A 24027-nucleotide genomic window follows, 5' to 3' on the forward strand; every position below is an offset into this window, starting at 1 on the left:
AGTTCGATCCTGCGGAAATAAAGTCCGATCCTGCCTTTTTAGAGTTCTATCCTGCCTTGTTAGAGTTCGATCCTGCATATAAAGGAAACAAATTACATCTCACACTGTCCTGCTTAACTTTAATGGAACCTATTCAGTAAAAGACATAATACAATGTATTAATATTAATTATAATTGATATATAAACGTAGAAAATATAGTACAAATCAAAGTCCGTTTCTGCGCAAATATGTATACCGTATTTTTTTTTTAAATTCAAGCCACTTTACTTTTATCTTGTGCAGTACATTAAACTTCTCGTCATAGTCCATACATACCGGTATTGGTTGTATAAAATAAGGTATATAAAATATAATATTTTACATTTCGGTAAAAACTATAAATCAAAAAGTCTGTTTCTGCCCGATCCTGTAAATCGTCGTTTCGGACCATTTAACACTTATCTAAGCTAGCGCAATGTACATTGATAAATTTTCCCTTTTCAGTTCATACATATATCAATTAGTTTAACTAATAATGATATAGTTATTCTTATTAAATCTAATTAAAAGTAGAGCACGATTTATGAATGTTTATATTTACGAAAGACCTATCCTGCCCGGCCGTATATATAGAGTCCATTTTATCCGAACTGCAAATTGCAATTGATCTTTGCGCCATTAGTATTACGTGGGTTTTGTGAAAATACCTATATATTTCACATTTATTTATCAAGATCATAGTCATATTAACTATTTTAGATATTTTTTCTCTGATTTAAATTAGCAATCAGTTTTAAAATTGACCGATCCTGCTCGGTAATTTTCTGTCCGACCATGCAAGAAAAATATGATTTTTATACCTTTTTTTGGTCAAATCGGTTAACAAATTAATAAAACTGATAGCTACACTATAATTAAATACATATTTATAATTTTAACGACTATTTTGTACTCCGATTCTGCCCGATTCTGCCCGATTCTGCCCGATTCTGCCCGATCCTGCCCGATTCTGCCCGTTTCTGCCCGATCCTGCCCGATCCTGTAAATCGTCTTTTCTTCCGGAGCGATCCTTCCGGAGCAAAAGACTGTAGACCTTATGTGATTACGCTATTTCTAACCTAAGATAGATTAAGATAGATTAATTGTGATAAAACAAGTAATGCATATGGTGGCGTATGAAATTTGAACAATTATGATTTTAAAATTAAGTGGTCGTACTCTCACATGTCGCAGTCCGGTTGCCGATCTGCCCCACTGATTGTGGATCCAGATCAAAAGTGAAAGTTCGATATGACTAACAATAATAGTGCATGGAATTCCAGACGGCGCCTTGCGCGAATTCGTTGTTTGTTTGAATCAATTCGATGTTTCAGCGAAGGCAAGCCCCTTCCAGAATGTCTGTGTTATATTCCAGCGGAAGTTGAATACCAAACTCAACAAAGAACTGTTGTGAAACTCTACCAGGATGTGCAAAAGAATAGCAAAAGAGTTGGAGAGATTGTATTGACTAATGAATCCCGAATAGTAGTTAGTGGTGAAGAGTATTGTAATTCTCAAGGAAAATGGCTAAAGGTGAAAAAGGTAAAAATAAATAAATAAAGAGAGGGAGGGAGAACACACTAACACTCAGGGTTGGGGTTAGTCTGCTAAAACCAAGGACGTATATGAGAAGGATAAGTCACACTGGGTTTTGGGGGAGTACAACGCAGGAGATTTTGTGTTTGAGCACTGACCGTGACGTTGGGCGATGACTGATTTTCCTTTTTAGCTAGCAGGTGCGAGGGTTTCTGAAGTGGGGCCGTCATTTCATGAGCTGTTGTATTTTTTAACGAAAATTTATGACATATCTTCTAAATCTTACGTCATTAGAGCAAGTAATAAACGTTGTGAATTTAGATAAACTTTATATTGGTGTTTCCTTTGACTTGATAAGACAAGTATTTGTTGGGAAAAACGGTTTTTATTCACGGTTCATAGGCGTCTCGCGTGGTGTTTAGTAGTGTAAAGAGACAGTCATGAATCCTTCTCACTTATGAATTTAATCCTTGGCTAAAACTGATCATAATCGCAGGCTCTAAATTCTGACTGATGGCCTGTTTATGGTCCGCTACCTATATAGCTACAGCTCTTGAAAATGTTCGTTAATGCCTTTTGGATAGCTAGTCTGTAGATAGATAATCCAGAATCTCTCTTTTGATCAACGCTTGGATCTGCCGAACATCATGGCTACAACATGTTGGTAGATCCGGCCTTCGCCTGCCACTTGCCGAATAGTTAATTGTGCTCCATTGTACTGCTATATATTTGTCAAATTTCATTTTCCCATATTACTGTTTGTATCATATTATGTAATCGTGTTCGTTTAGTGTGTCTTGATAAAGGGGCAGATCCCCTCGAAAATTTGACATTTTTTTTGTCCATATGGTTGGAAAACAACTATTCCATGGTTATAAACATGTATTTTCACTCTATATTCTATATAGTTCAAAAGCTGCCAGTCCAGTGAGTATGTGACATATGACAATGATGCATGGATACTTCAGTACAGCAGTAAGTCAGTCTCTGATGATCCAGCTCTACAAATCATCCCCTGTAATTCTCTGGAAAAAAACCGCAAACGCTCAGACAGGTAATTTGATTATGTTGTGAGGGAAAACTTGTGGTTAAAGTTATTGAAATTGGGAATTCAAGGCAAGATGCTTGATATCGTCAAGTCAATGTATCAATCAGTTAAAGCTAGGGTGAAAGTTAATAATGAACTTTCTGATGAGTACGAATGTGTAACCGGGGTAAAACAAGGGGAAAGTTTGTCCCCATTTCTTTTTGCAATATATGTAAATGATCTTGAAGGAGAGCTGATTTTAAAAGGTTTTGAAGGGGTGTCAATAAATTTTTTGAAATTATTTATAATACTTTATGCAGATGACATCACTTTGATGGCCTGCACTAGTACTGAATTACAAAAGGGTCTGGATATTCTGCACGGTTATTGTGAAAAATGGAAATTAAAAGTAAATGTTGAGAAAACTAAGGTCATGATTTTCAGAAACGGTGGTCGATTACCTAGAAGATTTAAAATTCTGTTTAGGTGAGGAGGAGGTGCAGATAGTTAAAAAGTTTTCTTTTTTGGGCTTAGTACTCTCATCCAGTGGGTCATTTTCTGATGCCCAATTAACTCTTACGGGACAAGGAAATAAATCACTTTTTCAGCTGATTGCAAATATTTATTAACCTTTCACCAAAACAAATGCATATAATTTATTTGAAAAATTAGTATGTCCCGTAATGAGTGATGGGTGTGAAGTATGGGGCTTTCACTCTGGGTTGGCAGTAGAAAAGGTTCATTTAAGGTTTTGTAAAAGATTACTTGGAGTGAAAACTTTGACATAGAACAACTTTATTTATGGAGAATTAGGATGTTTGCCACTTAAACTCAAGAGATATTTTAAGATAATTAAGTATTGGCTACAGATTGTCCATCATAAGAAAAATGTATTGGTGAAGTCAGTCTATGATAAACTTTATCAACAAGCTGAATCATGTAGAATAATTAATTAACTGGGCAAAATTAGTAAAACAATTATTATGTACATATGGTTTTGGTTAAGTTTGGTTAGAAAAACAAGTTGGAAACGAGAAGGTATTTTTAGAATTATTCCAAACTAGAGTTAAAGATATTTTTATACAAAACTGGCATAGTGAGCTGGTAGATTCGCCAAGGACAAGATGTTCTTTATTGTTTACAAATCAATTTGGATATAAGAGTTATCTCGATACTGTAAATATTGAAAAATATTAAAAAAACTCAAATGAAGATTAGAACATATAGATTGTACATAGAAACAGGTCAGTGGCATAAGCCTAATCCAATTCCAGTCGATTTGAGGTATTGTTTTAATTGTGCAAAAATTGAAGATGAATATCATTTTATCTTGGAATGTCCTATTTATGTAGATATTAGATCAAAACTGTTAAAAAAGAAACTTTGGTTTAGGCCTAATATGACTAAATTTATAGATCTCTTGACTTCAGAAAATAGTAGCATTGTTAAAAATTTAGCTATCTTTGTTCACAGAACTAATGAAGTTAGAAATTCAATATTATTTGATCATTGATATATTTGTTGTGTGCATCCTTTCGCTGATTTCTTTTTTTGATTTATATATATATAATGTACATCCTTTTTCCAGAAAAGTCTGTTTACCATTGTCATGTCTGTATTTGTTTTGCACAAAGGCTTTTTAGCCTTTTGCTTTAATGAAATAAAGATTATTATAACGGTAAAGAAATCTTTACAGACATTTGATCATGATTCATGTGCCAAATGCCATGGTATACAGTGTATATATTTATTCTTTGAAACAATCGTAATTACAGAACATATGAATTAAAAAAAAAAATCATTGTGCTGCTTTGAGCATATCATTTGAAATATTGAATTTATGATAATCAGATCAAACTTCACTCTCTTTCCTTTCACCTCCAATTTCTTTGCGTTTTATCAATTCCAAATAGTTCTACATATGATTTATATAACATTAATATTCTATAATAAAACTAAAGCTGCAATATGAAAAAAACACTATTATGGAACTAACTATCATCCAAACTACATGCACAAATGTTTTTTTTTTGCAAGAAAAAAAAAAACATTTATGGAAAACATAAGCAAACAGAACCAGATGCTCTAAAGAGTAAGCATTCTCTACTTTATTATTCAGCTGGGAAGATGCAGTTGAGCAGCACTTTGCAGGCCAGTTCCTTACCCACCGAGTACAGCTGGCAGAGTGTGACAAGTCCGCTATGTCTCGCCTCGCAGAAATCCCCACGTGCTGGACATTGGAGGGAGATGAAGAACTGGTTCGGCTAATGTCTCATCACATTCCACCTGACAATGACCACCTGGGCAGCATAAAAAGTTTTGTGGAGTCAGTGGATGTGTCATCGTGTTGTGTAAGTGGTATATCATATAGAGAGGATTAAGATATTTTCAGATTAATTTACTCATGGATTCAACTAAGTTAGTTGATTTATCAAAGTCATTGTGATTAAATTTTGATCTTGAACCTACAATAAAGAAAACAAATGTCTGGGGTCCTTCTATGTGCTATAATTGGTAGGAGACAGACACATTCTCGAGTGGTGCTGTGGTGTTCCAGTGGTTAAGATATTGAGAAATAATACTGTAAGCCCTTCACCTCTTGGTTTTGACTTTTAATCTGATGTAGGGTAGTTGCAAGACACTGACAGTGGGTCGGTGATTTTTCTTCAGGTAACCCAGCTTTTCTCCACCTTTTTAACACATACTTAAATTACCTTATATTAATAGGGAGTTAAACCAAACAAACCAAGCTGTATTTATGAATTGTCATGTTACCATATAACTATGTATGACATTAACACACAGGATGATGAGGCTGGGCCATCCTGTCTCACTGATGCTGACCCAGACACCTACTGGGAGAGTGATGGTAGTCAGGGAAACCATTGGATTCTCCTTAAAATGAAAAAAGGAACTGTGATATTGTAAGTTATCTATGTTTACTTCTTACAATTTAAATCAGTCAAAGTATTTTTTTCAGTGGAGTAGTCTGAGCACGGATTCCTATCATACCAGTTTGAAATATCATGTTGATGTTTTCTGTAAATAACTTTTAAATAAGTTACTGTTCATTCTTTTATTGTTGTGATTCATTAATGGAAAAAAGAGATCCTGAAATATTTTGACAAACTTTAACTTAAATTTTTTACTCATGCTACATGATATGCATTTTTATGCCTCACCATTTCATCTTTAGGCATAAAAATGGTTTTGTTTGTAGAACTAGTATTTATACTTATCAGATTAAGAGAATTCACAAGTCCAGATACAGAAATAACTCCGTACACAAATCTGACAATTTTTGATGTATGAAAATTTCTTCTGTCATCATTGCATTTTGAATTTGCCGTTGGCACCAGTGTAAGCCTTGATCTTGATACAATAGCTTTGTGTCTGCTATGTACTTTTGATATTCAGAACTTTTTGAATTTGTAGTCTGATCTAAGTGTCTAGTTCACACCAAAATCACTTGCCCTATGGCAATACACAATTTACCAGTATATAATAGGGCTGAATCAATATATTGATACATATCGATTTTCAACTGCGTATTGATTATCAATATGTAAACATGCTGTATATCGCTATCACTGTAACAACTAAACTTACTGTTTTTGTTATAAAAATAGGAAAATCCAAACCAAATTTATTCTAAATACCATTCAAGTACTAGCATTTCAATCAAAAGAAAGTGTTAAGCATCTGTGTCACCTAGATGCTTTTGGACAAAGCTTAACATCAACGATAATGTCATGGAGAAAACTGAATAAAATGTTTGGTAGATTTTTGTCAGGTTATAGAATGATTCATCAAAATTGTCTTTTACTGTCACAATATTTAAAAAAGTAATAGTCGATTGAATTTGAAAAAGAGGTCCACTGTATCGTCAATATGTATCGTGTATTGTTTTAGTATATTTTCAATACACATCATATCGTTTTAGCCCTTCCAATACCCAGTCCTAGTATATAATATATAGACATGCTGGAAAAGTAATTAAGTGAGGGTTTTGCTAGGCCTTTTTGTTGCAGTATACAGAATGATTGATTGTTACACTACAGAAAACTACAACTGACACTAGATGGCTCTGATGATAATTACTTGCCGGCCCGCATAACAGTCCAGGGTGGAGAACATGAAAACCTTTCTACATTGCGGACACTGGCCATCGACTGGTCAGTAGTAAAGTTATGATAACAGCTGATTTAACATTGGTCACTTTTATTTGATGCTGGTTTGAGTAACATCAATAAGTACACAGTATATTCTACATGTATTTCATAAAGATCATATAACAATGCAATGCTCTTAATGCTCCTAAGTTCTTGAAATTTTCCGCTCTTGAAAGTTGAAAATTTTAGATATCTCATATAATGTTGATATTAATATGAGATGCATGTATATTCATTGCCCTTCAAAAGTTCTGGTACGCCTACATATTATCATAAGGGGTATTAATTAAAAAACAAAACAAAAATAATTGTTCCTTTTTCACCTGCTGGATAACTTTCTTTATTTCTACCGGTATATTGTATTACAAAATACTTTCAGTTTATAACTGGAGAGATTTGCAGAAACAATGTATTTTTTTTATATTTTGTTTATAATGTTGCAAGTCTTATTGCTTTGTCATTAATTCATGTTTCTGTATTTAGAACATAACTTTGTCCCATAATCTACTTTTATTTTATCATTAATATTTTGAGGATGTCTATCTATTTTAGGGAAGTGAAAGATGTAGAGGATATAACAATACTAGAAAACATGACAGAACATTATCCTGTAATCATGATCCTCATCAAAGAGTGTAAAGGTATGTCTTTCTAGGGAAAACGAAGTCTACCCTAGAATTGAGTTATGCCCTTTGCTACCTGTGACAGTGACCTTATTTTTTTAGTCAAAGTTACACCTACCAGTGCATAATCTGTAGGTATGTCATGACAATTGCCTTGGAAATTGTCTGTTCTGAATTTTGTTCTCCTTTGCGCTGGTATTACATTTTGACTTAAGAAAATTATGACATTTTACATACATGTATCGTTATAACATAATTAATACTTTCAACAATGTCCGGATTATGATTTAGTAGCAATATATATTAAAGTTATCTTGCATTTATGTAATAACTAAAAATCAATAAGAAGTTCAATTAAGCTATAAACATTATTTTCAAAAAAAGTTGTAAAGTAATACAGACATCCATGACACCGAAGGAACAAAGAAGAATGTCCTTTTTAGACACTGACTAAGATAAGGCCTGATGAGATGACCTGGATAAGGTTTTTGAATATTTCACTAAGAGAGAATCTTTAACCTTTACATGAATTACTTCCTTTTATTGCTGAACATCAAAATCCATTTTTCAGCTGGTGGTATTGATACAAGAATACGTGGCTTAAAGATCTCTTCATCGGAGGGACGCTATCTAGGTTTTGATCGGGATTTTTTCAAGGGAGAGAACTTAGTTAGATATCCTAAATTGGAGTCCTACCCACCAGATCAGCTGTACAGACGTTCTTTACTTCTACAGAGGTAAAATAATCCTTGTTGTATAGGGGTTAGGGCTGTAACGATACACTACAGAGGTAAAATAATCCTTGTTGTATAGGGGTTAGGGCTGTAACGATACACTACAGAGGTAAAATAATCCTTGTTGTATAGGGGGTTAGGGCTGTAACGATACACTACAGAGGTAAAATAATCCTTGTTGTATAGGGGGTTAGGGCTGTAACGATACACTACAGAGGTAAAATAATCCTTGTTGTATAGGGGGTTAGGGCTGTAACGATACACTACAGAGGTAAAATAATCCTTGTTGTATAGGGGTTAGGGCTGTAACGATACACTACAGAGGTAAAATAATCCTTGTTGTATAGGGGGTTAGGGCTGTAACGATACACTACAGAGGTAAAATAATCCTTGTTGTATAGGGGGTTAGGGCTGTAACGATACACTACAGAGGTAAAATAATCCTTGTTGTATAGGGGGTTAGGGCTGTAACGATACACTACAGAGGTAAAATAATCCTTGTTGTATAGGGGGTTAGGGCTGTAACGATACACTACAGAGGTAAAATAATCCTTGTTGTATAGGGGGTTAGGGCTGTAACGATACACTACAGAGGTAAAATAATCCTTGTTGTATAGGGGGTTAGGGCTGTAACGATACACTACAGAGGTAAAATAATCCTTGTTGTATAGGGGTTAGGGCTGTAACGATACACTACAGAGGTAAAATAATCCTTGTTGTATAGGGGGTTAGGGCTGTAACGATACACTACAGAGGTAAAATAATCCTTTGTTGTATAGGGGTTAGGGCTGTATCGATACAATACAGAGGTAAAATAATCCTTGTTGTATAGGGGGTTAGGGCTGTAACGATACACTACAGAGGTAAAATAATCCTTGTTGTATAGGGGGTTAGGGCTGTAACGATACACTACAGAGGTAAAATAATCCTTGTTGTATAGGGGGTTAGGGCTGTAACGATACACTACAGAGGTAAAAATAATCCTTGTTGTATAGGGGGTTAGGGCTGTAACGATACACTACAGAGGTAAAATAATCCTTGTTGTATAGGGGGTTAGGGCTGTAACGATACACTACAGAGGTAAAATAATCCTTGTTGTATAGGGGGTTAGGGCTGTAACGATACACTACAGAGGTAAAATAATCCTTTGTTGTATACAGAGGTAAAATAATCCTTGTTGTATAGGGGGTTAGGACTGTAACGATACACTACAGAGGTAAAATAATCCTTGTTGTATAGGGTGTTAGGGCTTTAACGATACACTACAGAGGTAAAATAATCCTTGTTGTATAGAGGTTAGGGCTGTAACGATACACTACAGAGGTAAAATAATCCTTGTTGTATAGGGTTTAGGGCTGTAACGATACACTACAGAGGTAAAATAATCCTTGTTGTTATAGGGGGTTAGGGCTGTAACGATACACTACAGAGGTAAAATAATCCTTGTTTTATAGGGGGTTAGGGCTGTAACGATACACTACAGAGGTAAAATAATCCTTGTTGTATAGGGGTTAGGGCTGTAACGATACACTACAGAGGTAAAATAATCCTTGTTGTATAGGGGTTAGGGCTGTAACGATACACTACAGAGGTAAAATAATCCTTGTTGTATAGGGGTTAGGGCTGTAACGATACACTACAGAGGTAAAATAATCCTTGTTGTATAGGGGGTTAGGGCTGTAACGATACACTACAGAGGTAAAATAATCCTTGTTGTATAGGGGGTTAGGGCTGTAACGATACACTACAGAGGTAAAATAATCCTTGTTGTATAGGGGGTTAGGGCTGTAACGATACACTACAGAGGTAAAATAATCCTTGTTGTATAGGGGTTAGGGCTGTAACGATACACTACAGAGGTAAAATAATCCTTGTTGTATAGGGGGTTAGGGCTGTAACGATACACTACAGAGGTAAAATAATCCTTGTTGTATAGGGGTTAGGGCTGTAACGATACACTACAGAGGTAAAATAATCCTTGTTGTATAGGGGTTAGGGCTGTAACGATACACTACAGAGGTAAAATAATCCTTGTTGTATAGGGGGTTAGGGCTGTAACGATACACTACAGAGGTAAAATAATCCTTGTTGTATAGGGGGTTAGGGCTGTAACGATACACTACAGAGGTAAAATAATCCTTGTTGTATAGGGGGTTAGGGCTGTAACGATACACTACAGAGGTAAAATAATCCTTGTTGTATAGGGGTTAGGGCTGTAACGATACACTACAGAGGTAAAATAATCCTTGTTGTATAGGGGGTTAGGGCTGTAACGATACACTACAGAGGTAAAATAATCCCTGTTATATAGGGGTTAGGGCTGTAACGATACACTACAGAGGTAAAATAATCCTTGTTGTATAGGGGGTTAGGGCTGTAACGATACACTACAGAGGTAAAATAATCCTTGTTGTATAGGGGGTTAGGGCTGTAACGATACACTACAGAGGTAAAATAATCCTTGTTGTATAGGGGGTTAGGGCTGTAACGATACACTACAGAGGTAAAATAATCCTTGTTGTATAGGGGTTAGGGCTGTAACGATACACTACAGAGGTAAAATAATCCTTGTTGTATAGGGGGTTAGGGCTGTAACGATACACTACAGAGGTAAAATAATCCTTGTTGTATAGGGGGTTAGGGCTGTAACGATACACTACAGAGGTAAAATAATCCTTGTTATATAGGGGGTTAGGGCTGTAACGATACACTACAGAGGTAAAATAATCCTTGTTGTATAGGGGGTTAGGGCTGTAACGATACACTACAGAGGTAAAATAATCCTTGTTGTATAGGGGGTTAGGGCTGTAACGATACACTACAGAGGTAAAATAATCCTTGTTGTTATAGGGGGTTAGGGCTGTAACGATACACTACAGAGGTAAAATAATCCTTGTTGTATAGGGGGTTAGGGCTGTAACGATACACTACAGAGGTAAAATAATCCTTGTTGTATAGGGGTTAGGGCTGTAACGATACACTACAGAGGTAAAATAATCCTTGTTGTATATAGGGGGTTAGGGCTGTAACGATACACTACAGAGGTAAAATAATCCTTGTTGTATAGGGGTTAGGGCTGTAACGATACACTACAGAGGTAAAATAATCCTTGTTGTATAGGGGGTTAGGGCTGTAACGATACACTACAGAGGTAAAATAATCCTTGTTGTATAGGGGGTTAGGGCTGTAACGATACACTACAGAGGTAAAATAATCCTTGTTGTATAGGGGGTTAGGGCTGTAACATACACTACAGAGGTAAAATAATCCTTGTTGTATAGGGGGTTAGGGCTGTAACGATACACTACAGAGGTAAAATAATCCTTTGTTGTATAGGGGGTTAGGGCTGTAACGATACACTACAGAGGTAAAATAATCCTTGTTGTATAGGGGGTTAGGGCTGTAACGATACACTACAGAGGTAAAATAATCCTTTGTTGTATACAGAGGTAAAATAATCCTTGTTGTATAGGGGGTTAGGACTGTAACGATACACTACAGAGGTAAAATAATCCTTGTTGTATAGGGGGTTAGGGCTGTAACGATACACTACAGAGGTAAAATAATCCTTGTTGTATAGGGGTTAGGGCTGTAACGATACACTACAGAGGTAAAATAATCCTTGTTGTATAGGGGTTAGGGCTGTAACGATACACTACAGAGGTAAAATAATCCTTGTTGTATAGGGGGTTAGGGCTGTAACGATACACTACAGAGGTAAAATAATCCTTGTTGTATAGGGGGTTAGGGCTGTAACGATACACTACAGAGGTAAAATAATCCTTGTTGTATAGGGGGTTAGGGCTGTAACGATACACTACAGAGGTAAAATAATCCTTGTTGTATAGGGGGTTAGGGCTGTAACGATACACTACAGAGGTAAAATAATCCTTGTTGTATATAGGGGGTTAGGGCTGTAACGATACACTACAGAGGTAAAATAATCCTTGTTGTATAGGGGGTTAGGGCTGTAACGATACACTACAGAGGTAAAATAATCCTTGTTGTATAGGGGGTTAGGGCTGTAACGATACACTACAGAGGTAAAATAATCCTTGTTGTTATAGGGGGTTAGGGCTGTAACGATACAATACAGAGGTAAAATAATCCTTGTTGTATAGGGTTTAGGGCTGTAACGATACACTACAGAGGTAAAATAATCCTTGTTGTATAGGGGTTTAGGGCTGTAACGATACACTACAGAGGTAAAATAATCCTTGTTGTATAGGGGTTAGGGCTGTAACGATACACTACAGAGGTAAAATAATCCTTGTTGTATAGAGGTTAGGGCTGTAACGATACACTACAGAGGTAAAATAATCCTTGTTGTATAGAGGTTAGGGCTGTAACGATACACTACAGAGGTAAAATAATCCTTGTTGTATAGGGGGTTAGGGCTGTAACGATACACTACAGAGGTAAAATAATCCTTGTTGTATAGGGGGTTAGGGCTGTAACGATACACTACAGAGGTAAAATAATCCTTGTTGTATAGAGGTTAGGGCTGTAACGATACACTACAGAGGTAAAATAATCCTTGTTGTATAGGGGGTTAGGGCTGTAACGATACACTACAGAGGTAAAATAATCCTTGTTGTATAGGGGGTTAGGGCTGTAACGATACACTACAGAGGTAAAATAATCCTTGTTGTATAGGGGGTTAGGGCTGTAACGATACACTACAGAGGTAAAATAATCCTTGTTGTATAGGGGGTTAGGGCTGTAACGATACACTACAGAGGTAAAATAATCCTTGTTGTATAGGGGGTTAGGGCTGTAACGATACACTACAGAGGTAAAATAATCCTTGTTGTATAGGGGGTTAGGGCTGTAACGATACACTACAGAGGTAAAATAATCCTTGTTGTATAGGGTTTAGGGCTGTAACGATACACTACAGAGGTAAAATAATCCTTGTTGTATAGGGGGTTAGGGCTGTAACGATACACTACAGAGGTAAAATAATCCTTGTTGTATAGGGGGTTAGGGCTGTAACGATACACTACAGAGGTAAAATAATCCTTGTTGTATAGGGGGTTAGGGCTGTAACGATACACTACAGAGGTAAAATAATCCTTGTTGTATAGGGGTTAGGGCTGTAACGATACACTACAGAGGTAAAATAATCCTTGTTGTATAGGGGGTTAGGGCTGTAACGATACACTACAGAGGTAAAATAATCCTTGTTGTATAGGGGGTTAGGGCTGTAACGATACACTACAGAGGTAAAATACTACTAAGAGGTAATAATCCTTGTTGTATAGGGGTTAGGGCTGTAACGATACACTACAGAGGTAAAATAATCCTTGTTGTATAGGGGGTTAGGGCTGTAACGATACTACACAGAGGTAAAATAATCCTTGTTGTATAGGGGTTAGGGCTGTAACGATACACTACAGAGGTAAAATAATCCTTGTATAGGGTAGGCTGTAGACTGAGGATATAGGGGTTAGGGCTGTAACGATACACTACAGAGGTAAAATAATCCTTGTTGTATAGGGGTTAGGGCTGTACGTACAGAGGTAATAATCCTTGTTGTATAGGGTTAGGGCTGTAACGATACACTACAGAGGTAAAATAATCCTTGTTGTATAGGGGGTTAGGGCTGTAACGATACACTACAGAGGTAAAATAATCCTTGTTGTATAGGGGTTAGGGCTGTAACGATACACTACAGAGGTAAAATAATCCTTGTTGTATAGGGGTTAGGGCTGTAACGATACACTACAGAGGTAAAATAATCCTTGTTGTATAGGGGGTTAGGGCTGTAACGATACACTACAGAGGTAAAATAATCCTTGTTTATGTATAGGGGTTAGGGCTGTAACGATACACTACAGAGGTAATAAATAATCCTTGTTGTATAGGGGGTTAGGGCTGTAACGATACACTACAGAGGTAAAATAATCCTTGTTGTATAGGGGTTAGGGCTGTAACGATACACTACAGAGGTAAAATAATCCTTGTTGTATAGGGGTTAGGGCTGTAACGATACACTACAGAGGTAAAATAATCCTTGTTGTATAGGGGGTTAGGGCTGTAACGATACACTACAGAGGTAAAATAATCCTTGTTGTATAGGGGGTTAGGGCTGTAACGATACACTACAGAGGTAAAATAATCCTTGTTGTATAGGGGTTAGGGCTGTAACGATACACTACAGAGGTAAAATATATCCTTGTTGTATAGGGGTTAGGGCTGTAACGATACACTACAGAGGTAAAATAATCCTTGTTGTATAGGGGGTTAGGGCTGTAACGATACACTACAGAGGTAAAATAATCCTTGTTGTATAAGGGGGTTAGGGCTGTAACGATACACTACAGAGGTAAAATAATCCTTGTTGTATAGGGGGTTAGGGCTGTAACGATACACTACAGAGGTAAAATAATCCTTGTTGTATAGGGTTTAGGGCTGTAACGATACACTACAGAGGTAAAATAATCCTTGTTGTATAGGGGGTTAGGGCTGTAACGATACACTACAGAGGTAAAATAATCCTTGTTGTATAGGGGTTAGGGCTGTAACGATACACTACAGAGGTAAAATAATCCTTGTTGTATAGGGGGTTAGGGCTGTAACGATACACTACAGAGGTAAAATAATCCTTGTTGTATAGGGGTAAGGGCTGTAACGATACACTACAGAGGTAAAATAATCCTTGTTGTATAGGGGTTAGGGCTGTAACGATACACTACAGAGGTCTTTTGTAAATAGATACCAAGTAAATAATCCTTGTTGTATAGGGGGTTAGGGCTGTAACGATACACTACAGAGGTAAAATAATCCTTGTTGTATAGGGGGTTAGGGCTGTAACGATACACTACAGAGGTAAAATAATCCTTGTTATATAGAGGATAAGGGCTGTAATGATACACTACAGAGGTAAAATAATCCTTGTTATATAGGAGGTTAGGGCTGTAACGATACACTACAGAGGTAAAATAATCCTTGTTACATAGGGGGTTAGGGCTGTAATGATACACTACAGAGGTAATAATATCCCTGTTGTATAGGGGGTTAGGGCTGTAACGATACACCGATAATATCACTTATATTCCCCAACCATGATACCGATATGTGAAATAGTATCGGGATACCTATGAAAATAATTCAATAAGAGTTGTCGCTCTTCTCGCACTTTTCAATGTTACTACAACAGCAAACGGATTCACTGGCCTCATTTAAATCATCCGTATGGAGACATTTTGGATTGAGGAGACATATTTGTGGTGGATCCCGTGTATTTTATTGCACACCTACAGAGTCTACACACTACTTAATTTTTGTTTACAGTTTCACTCTCGAAAGGAAATCCAAAATGTTGCCACACAGGTGATCTTAAAGAATAGAGATACATGTTGTATCGCAGGTTTAGTATCGAGATACATATCGTATCGTGACCCCAGTGTGTCTTTACAGCCCTAATAAGGGTATGGTATTGATGGAGTGAAAAGAACCAGCATATCGTATCGTGACCCCAGTGTGTCTTTACAGCCCTAATAAGGGTATGGTATTGATGGAGTGAAAAGAACCAGCATTAATTTTCAGAGATATTCTAGAAGTTACTCTAGATTTTCAGCATGTTTTTGACTTAATTTTATAAATACCAATAAAGTATTTTTGTTGATTAAATTCAAATACTCTTGTTAATTGACACATAGCACCTACCATTACCACGCTATTAAATTTGAATATGTAGTAGTAGCCTGTGTTATATTGTTAGCTCATAGGGCTCTTTTACAGGGTAACAGTACAGCAGCAAACAGTAATGATTATGTTAATTTGAAATATTAATGTAATGTTGCAGTATAAAATGTTGTTACAGGCTGATGGTGATATTAGACAGTGTTTTACCATATATCGTTCCTGCCTGGGAATACTCTATAGGTTCTTACAGTTCATTAGAAGTAAGTATTGTGGAGAAACACTTGTTATCATGTAACTATAATGTTGAATTTCGCTTACTTAAAATTCTATATCTCAAAGGTCATATTATCTGAGTCCTTCTTTTTTTAAATTCTGAGTATTGTTTACTTAAACCTCAATAACTCAAGATAAAAATAGATTAAAAGTAATTTAATTTACAATGGAAGGCAAAAGGGGAAAAAGCTAAAATTATTTGACTTTGACATGATATAGTACTGGGTTAAGAAGGTTGTTGTTTATATCATTATAATCCTTGTAATTGTGTGGTTTTTTCAGCTGGTGAGACAGTTATTACCATTATCAAAAAAACGCCTTAACCTTATAGAAACTTTCATCAAGGAATCTTCATCTGAGTAAGTATAAGTCATTTCAATATTATTCTTTTTTTACCCTCAAAAATGATCTGCTGTATGTACAGTATCAAAATGTAATGAAATGGCTTTCATTGAGATATGTTGACTAGATTTGACACATTGGACATGTCGTCACTAGAATGAAGTTATATATACATATCTGCTCAAAAAACTTTATTACAGAAAATGGTATCATCTTTAGAGCTATAATTGACGTTTGTGTTCGTTTTATAGTACTTGTTTTATATCACTTACCTACAAGGCAATAAAACTTAATCATATAAAATATCATTCACAGCGAGACAGTATATTTGAGCCCACCTTCATCAGATGGTGGGCTATGCAAATGGCTTTTCGTCCGTGGTCCGTCGTCTGTCCGTCCTTCCATCCGTTAACATTTCTTGTTACCGCTATTTATCAGAAAGGGCTGAAGGAATCTTTCTCAAATTTCGTATGTAGGTTCCCCGAGGGCTCTAGTTGTGTATATTTTATTTTGGGATCAACTGGTCAACAAGATGGCTGCCAGACAACCATCTTGGATTTTGATAATTAAAGTTTGTTACCACTATTTCTCAGAAAGTACTGAATGGATCTCTCTCAAATTTCACATGTATGTTCCCCCTAGGGCCCTATTTGTGCATATTGCATTTTGGGACCAATTGGTCAACAAGATGGCCGACAGGCCGCCATCTTTGATTTTGATAATTGAAATTTTTTACCACTATTTCTCACAAAGCACTGAAGGGATCCTTCTCAAATTTTGTATGTAGGTTCCCCTAGGGCCCTAGTTGTGCATATTGTATTTTGTGACCAATTGGTCAACAAGATGGCCGAAAGGCCGCCATCATGGCAGTTGAGGTTTGTTACCGCTATTTCTCAGAAAGTATTGAAGGAATATCTCTCAAACCTACAAAAAAAGAAAAAAAATAGAAAATTGTGTCCTAGTGATTTTAGGAGGCAGTGCTCCACTAGGACACATAGGGGTCGCTTCGGCTTCGTACCCAGCCAAAGGGTATTGTAGGCCGGTTACGTATATTTGTTCTTCATACATACATTGAATCAAATCAGGCCTAGTTTTAAAAATTATAAAAACTTAACACATACCTTGGTAATTAACTATAATAACAAAATTGCAAGATTTCTATATTACTTTGGTAAGTTATTGTCAAAAGACATCCACAAATAACTGCAATTACCAACTGAAATTGCGGAAATTAACATAAATATAAGATAGTGATATTGTTTGTGTCATGATTCAACTGCAACCTGTCTTACTGGCATAATTAGATTAAATGGAATATCGGTTGTTGAAGCACTACAATATGTAATTTTACATGTACTTTCCTGTATTAAATGAGATGTTTATGAATTTGAAAATAAAATACATTTATCGTTAATAATTAACACTGCAAAAAAAAAAAAAAACTGTGGACTATTAGGTATGAAATTTCTTTTCCAAAGAATGAACTTGATGTTTTGTTTATGTTTACAGAAGACCAGTGGAGATTCCAAAGTTATTTATAAATCGCCGAGCTGCCATGGAGCACCGTTGTAATGTGAATCCAGACTCGGACTTCAAAAATACAATTTTTATGCAAATATATGAAGGTCTTAAGCCTAGGGACAGGACAGCAAAACCTTTAAATTACAGGTGAGTTTGTCTGTTTAAGTTTTAAAGAAGCAATGTCGGATTTCAACTTAATAAAACAACCTTATTTGTTCATATGTCCATGGTCAGTCACTCTTTATTTTAGAGGATAGGTTTATTTATGATTTAGATAAAACATGCCAAGTGACTTGTTATTACGTTATCTTTGTACCTGTTATTATCTAGCCATTACAGCACATGACTTTGTAATAATTGCTTTGAATTTTGCTTACTAAGTAAAAGTTTGGTTGGTGAAATGAAATGTAAATTGATGTTTTTGGATCACATTACCCTAAATAGCCAATCTTTGTTTTATGACGACCTGTTTTGCTCTCACAAGAACTTGATGATTAATTGATAATTTAATTATAACAATCCAAACATTTGACAGGTATTGTTTCATGAAGAGACAAGTTATATTTGTGAACATTTCTGTCAGACTGGTAGCCTTTGTTGATGATAGAAATTCAAACTTTTTGAATCCTGTGTTGTTTAATAGCCTCAAAAAAAAAAAATTGAGAGGCAAGGTTGATATAGGAAGACAACACTGTTACATTGTACAACTTTTATCTTTTTTCTCATTAGATGGACATGACGGTTCGAGCAGTGGTGGGAGAGTAAGTTTATGTAGAATTTAATATTTTTGGTTCATTTATAGATGGAAGTCGCAGTTTGAGCAGTGGTGAGAGTGTACGTTTATGTAGAACCGGTCCACCCCAACTGCGAATGATAAATAATTATGAAGTTCCTTATTCCGTTCAATCGAGTTTGATTTTGTAACCACAGCGAGAAAATTCTGTCCCCGTTGTAGCGATAAACGCAAACACTCTACCGACACATACGTGGCTATTTTTAGACTCGTCAGTTCTGTCGCCAAATCCAACAGGTAAAATCGCGTGGCGCTTAATGGCTACATCAGCAATACCAAAACACAATCGTAAATGTATACAAAATACCCGTAAAAATCTTGTTGTTTACTTACACACCAGTGTTACATTGCACATGGTATTTTTTCTTATGGCTTGTAAAAACTGAAAAAATATCTACTAGTCGGTAAATGATTTTGCGCATATCGAAATTTTGGGGAAAACGATGTCCGGGGGAACCGACAAAATTCAGTGTTTATAAATGTAGGTAAATTTCATTGTCAAACTATTCACACTAATAAATGCTTCGAACAACTTGCACAAAAAGTGTTGTATTTAGAAGAAATAACATAATATAATTGCACTGTGCTTGTTTTCTTTTATTGGCCACCGTAACTGAAACAGTGAAATATATCTTGCAGAACATGTCAAAAACATTGGCAGTCCGCCGTATTCGATCCGTACACATGTCAATGTCTGGAGATATTACACATGAATAGTTATCAGAACTATTGAAAATATTATAATTTAGTTACTTTAATATTGCCACAATAAGTTTTAAGTGTGTTTGAGATCATTAACAAACTTTAAAGAGCATTCCGATAGCATTTACGTTGGCTTGCAATAATCACATCGTGAGTGAACTCACTATCTGTACGGCACCAGATCCAAGCTGATGGCTTATTATATATAACAGTACGGTTAAAATGCCACTAACCTGTCTAGCTTGTCAGTTTTGCTGTATAATAATATACAAACCACTTATTGAAACTCCTAAATAGTAGGGACAGTTTAGGACTCGTCTTATAAATCCCACGTTTTGTGTTTTGACTTTTTGTCGCAACGGCCTGCAGCCGGGACATGTTATGGCGGTTCCCTAACGTAATGAGCATAGCTAGATCTATAAGGAGTTTCATATGCAGTTTTACTAGAAATATGATGATTTGTTAAAATATCTAAATAAAGAAATACTAGTCAAGTGAATTTTATTATGCAATTTGTAGAATATTTGTTTTGTTTTTAAGGTAGAATACAGACGCATTGTTGATGATATATAGATCGGGTTAAGCTAACTAGCCATTCAGTTTCGTTAAGGTGGATGAGAGGCCGAGCGTAGCATCCTTGTACCAGTTTACCTGTGGATTTGGCGACAGTACTCGAGTCTAAAAATAGCCTCGTTGTGTAGGTCAGGTAGAGTGTTAGCGTTTATCGCTACACGGTACAGTGAATTTCTCGCTGTGTTACTAAATCAATCGATTGACGGTAAGGAACTTCATAATATTTATCATTCGCAGTTGGGGTGGACCGGGTGTAAATGGTTTTTGGTTCATTTGTAGATGGAGGTCACGGTTTGAGCAGTGGTGGGAGTGTAAGTTTATGTATAACTTAATGTTTTTTGTTAATTTGTAGATGGATGTCGCGGTTTTGAGCAGTGGTGGGAGAATAAGTTTATGTAGAACTTAATGGTTTTATGGTTTTTGGTTCATTTGTAGATGGATGTCGCGGTTTGAGCAGTGGTGGGAGTGTAAGTTTATGTATAACTTAATGTTTTTGGTTCATTTGTAGATGGATGTCGCGGTTTTGAGCAGTGGTGGGAGTGTAAGTTTATGTAGAACTTAATGTTTTTGGTTCATTTGTAGATGGACGTCGCGGTTTGAGCAGTGGTGGGAGTGTAAGTTTATGTATAACTTAATGTTTTTGGTTAATTTGTAGATGGACGTCACGGTTTGAGCAGTGGTGGGAGAGTAAGTTTATGTAGAACTTAATGGTTTTATGGTTTTTGGTTCATTTGTTGATGGACGTCGCGGTTTGAGCAGTGGTGGGAGTGTAAGTTTATGTAGAACTTAATGTTTTTGGTTCATTTGTAGATGGACGTCGCGGTTTGAGCAGTGGTGGGAGTGTAAGTTTATGTCGGAGGGGGTGATAGACCAGGGAGGAGGATTCAGGGACAGTCTATCAGAATCTCGCTCGAAGATAATGCTGCCAATGGCCATCAGACAAAACCACTACCTCTGCCTTCTGCTCTATCCGCGCTCCTAATCAGGTAAACACTCCCATCTTCAGCATTAAAGAAATTCATAAATTTTATCATAGTTGAAGAAAGTTTTGTATTTTTTTTTGGTTGAATATCCATTCCATAATCATTTATATATGAATATACTGTTAACCAGATTTCTTTATCACAATGTGATTTAATTCCTTAACAAAGTAAACTCCAGAACTTAATCTCTGAGTTAATGAATATCATTTACAATTCCGTTGCACAGGATTAATTTCAAAGGAAATTCCCTTCCAAATTTAGAATCTTGGTCATTTAGTCTAGTATCAAGTATGTTTTATATAATTGGTAAAGAATGCCCTAAAAAAAAAAAATATAAAATATTTATGTGAGTTTTTGAAACAGTTTACCTTCATTTTATTGCTTTTTAGTAAGCTTTTGCCTTTGTCACAAAAATGGCGAGATATAAAAATTAAGTAAACTCGAGTACACTTGTGGAATAAAGTCCTAAAATTTAAGGTAATATTATAGTACCTATGTAATAATTTGATTTTAAATGACTTTTATTAAATATTCAAGTTGCGTGATGACGCCAATCTAACAAAGGAGTGTATATATCCTCAAACCCAGGCTGTAAGGAGTTCCCCAAGTCACGAGTGGATCGCGTCAGCCTTATGGTGATGCCTTGTCTTTCGTGGCAAAGATTAACCTGGTATGGGAGCCTAGTAATGTATAACACTTCCTCCCACTTTTATTTGATCTTAATCTCTACATTTTATCAACATGGAAATTTATCAATCCGTTCGTTCCATAAACGTTCAACAGATCAGTGAATGGTTTAGCAACTTGTTGGAATATTTGGGATATGGTAATGTTTTTTTTTAAATTATTCTCTTTTCTTTTCAGATTCCTTGCTTTTCCATCATTTGTATGGAAAGGTTTAGTCTGGAGAGACAGTGTCAGGGTCCAGAAACTTTCAACCCCGTTGATTCAGCAGAGGTTGATGAAGAATACAAATTAGTCCTGTCACAGTTCTATCTAGTGTAGGCAATGATATATTGAAATGCTACAAAAATCAGCAGAATGTTTTTCATTCTTGTTTAGGATAGCATTAACAGGGATATTAAAAACAAAATTTCTATGCTATGGTATGGCTAGAAAATATGTGATTGTCCAGATTTATGTTATTTTAGTAGCATCACCATATCTGCTATTAGCAATTTTTCTTACCCCATCTGATTTTGTTAACTTTTGTATAAGATCCAACCATCCAGATGGCTAGATATTTCTGTTGGTTTTCTTAATTTTCACTGAACCACTGTACTTATAATGAAGTGTTTGTTTTTGTAAAAATGCTTTGTAGATTATATTTAAAAATACAGGTTGTAAAGCTGACATATTTTCCAGTTTTCCATTCCACCTACAATTTCACTTTTAAAAAGGTAGGAACTATAAAAATTGTCAGGTGAGCTGAAAGACCTTCTACACCTTGTGTTTGATTTGTTATTGTGAATATGGTTTTAGGTGACACTGATAGACAATATGGAGACTATAGAAAAAGAAAAGTTCCTAATCCTTGGACGGACATGGAGCACTGTTCTGAGTGATGGTTCAGTGGTTCTGATGAAGACAGACGACAGAGGAAATCTTTAGACTTAATGTACGAGGACCGCAAGGATATACTGTGATAAAGTGAGAATGTACGCATGGTCAGAGTCAGACGAGCAGGTAATTGAATGTCTTCTGTCAGTTGTTAAGTTAACTACAGTGGAACCTCCCGAAACCCAATCATGGTACGGTACATATAATTTCGGCCGGTTTTAGAGAGGGTTCGGTTTGGAGAAGTGAAACCAAATACCGATCATTATGAATCTGGATTTATTCGATCGGAGGGTCGTTTTTTACAATAGTGTACCGCATGTATGCCTTGGGTTCATTAAAAACCCGAACGATATATTAATTGTGAATGATATCACAAAAGAGATAATCATACGTTTAAAAGGAATGGATTACAACAATCTTGACTTTGTTACCGCTTATAAACGTAGTTAAAGGCCCACTACCTTTCCAAAACAGCTTTTAATTTTTAGCTCACCTGGCCCGAAGGGCTGGTGAGCTTATGTCATGGCGCGGCGTCCGTCGTCCGTCGTCCGTCCGTCCGTCGTCCGTCCGTCCGTCCGTCTGTCCGTCAACATTTCCTTTAAATCGCTACTAGTCATAGAGTTCTGCATGGGTTGTAACCAAATTTGGCCACAAACATCCTTGGGGGAGGGGGAACAGAACTTGTATAAATTTTGGCTCTGACACCCGGGGGCAGGAGGGGCGGGGCCCAATAGGGGAAATATAGGTAAATCCTTTAAATCGCTACTTGTCATAGAGTTCTACATGGATTGTAACCAAATTTGGCCACAAACATCCTTGGGGGAAGGGGAACAGAACTTGTTATAAATTTTGGCTCTGACACCCCGGGGGCAGGAGGGGCGGGGCCCAATAGGGGAAATATAGGTAAATCCTTTAAATCGCTACTTGTTATAGAGTTCTGAATGGAATGTAACAAAATTTGGCCACAAAACATCTTTGGGGGAAGGGGAACAGAACTTGTATAAATTTTGGCTCTGACCCCCCGGGGGCAGGAGGGGCGGGGCCCAATAGGGGAAATAGAGGTAAATCCTTTAAATCGCTACTAGTCATAGAGTTCTACATGGATTGTAACTAAATTTTGCCACAAACATCCTTGGGAGAAGGGAACAGAACTTGTATAAATTTTGGCTCTGACCCCCCGGGGGCAGGAGGGGCGGGGCCCAATAGGGGGAAATAGAGGTAAATCCTTTAAATCGCTACTAGTCATAGAGTTCTACATGGATTGTAACTAAATTTGGTCACAAACATCCTTGGGGAAGGGGAACAGAACTTGTATAAATTTTTGCTCTGACCCCCCCGGGGGCAGGAGGGACGGGGCCCAATAGGGGAAATATAGGTAAATCCTTTAAATCGCTACTTGTCATAGAGTTCTGAATGGAATGTAACAAAATTTGGCCACAAACATCCTTGAGGGGAAGGGGAACAGAACTTGTATAAATTTTGGCTCTGACCCCCCAGGGGCAGGAGGGGCGGGGCCCA

General features: G+C 36.5%; 1 pseudogene; it reads left to right on the forward strand.

Moving 5' to 3' along the window:
• The first annotated feature begins 1052 nt into the window (after nt 1-1052).
• Nucleotides 1053-24027, forward strand: part of LOC138326459 (E3 ubiquitin-protein ligase HECTD3-like) — a 32599-nt pseudogene continuing 9624 nt past the window's right edge.

This window comes from Argopecten irradians, chromosome 6, assembly GCF_041381155.1.
Source record: "Argopecten irradians isolate NY chromosome 6, Ai_NY, whole genome shotgun sequence".
Taxonomy (NCBI): domain Eukaryota; kingdom Metazoa; phylum Mollusca; class Bivalvia; order Pectinida; family Pectinidae; genus Argopecten; species Argopecten irradians.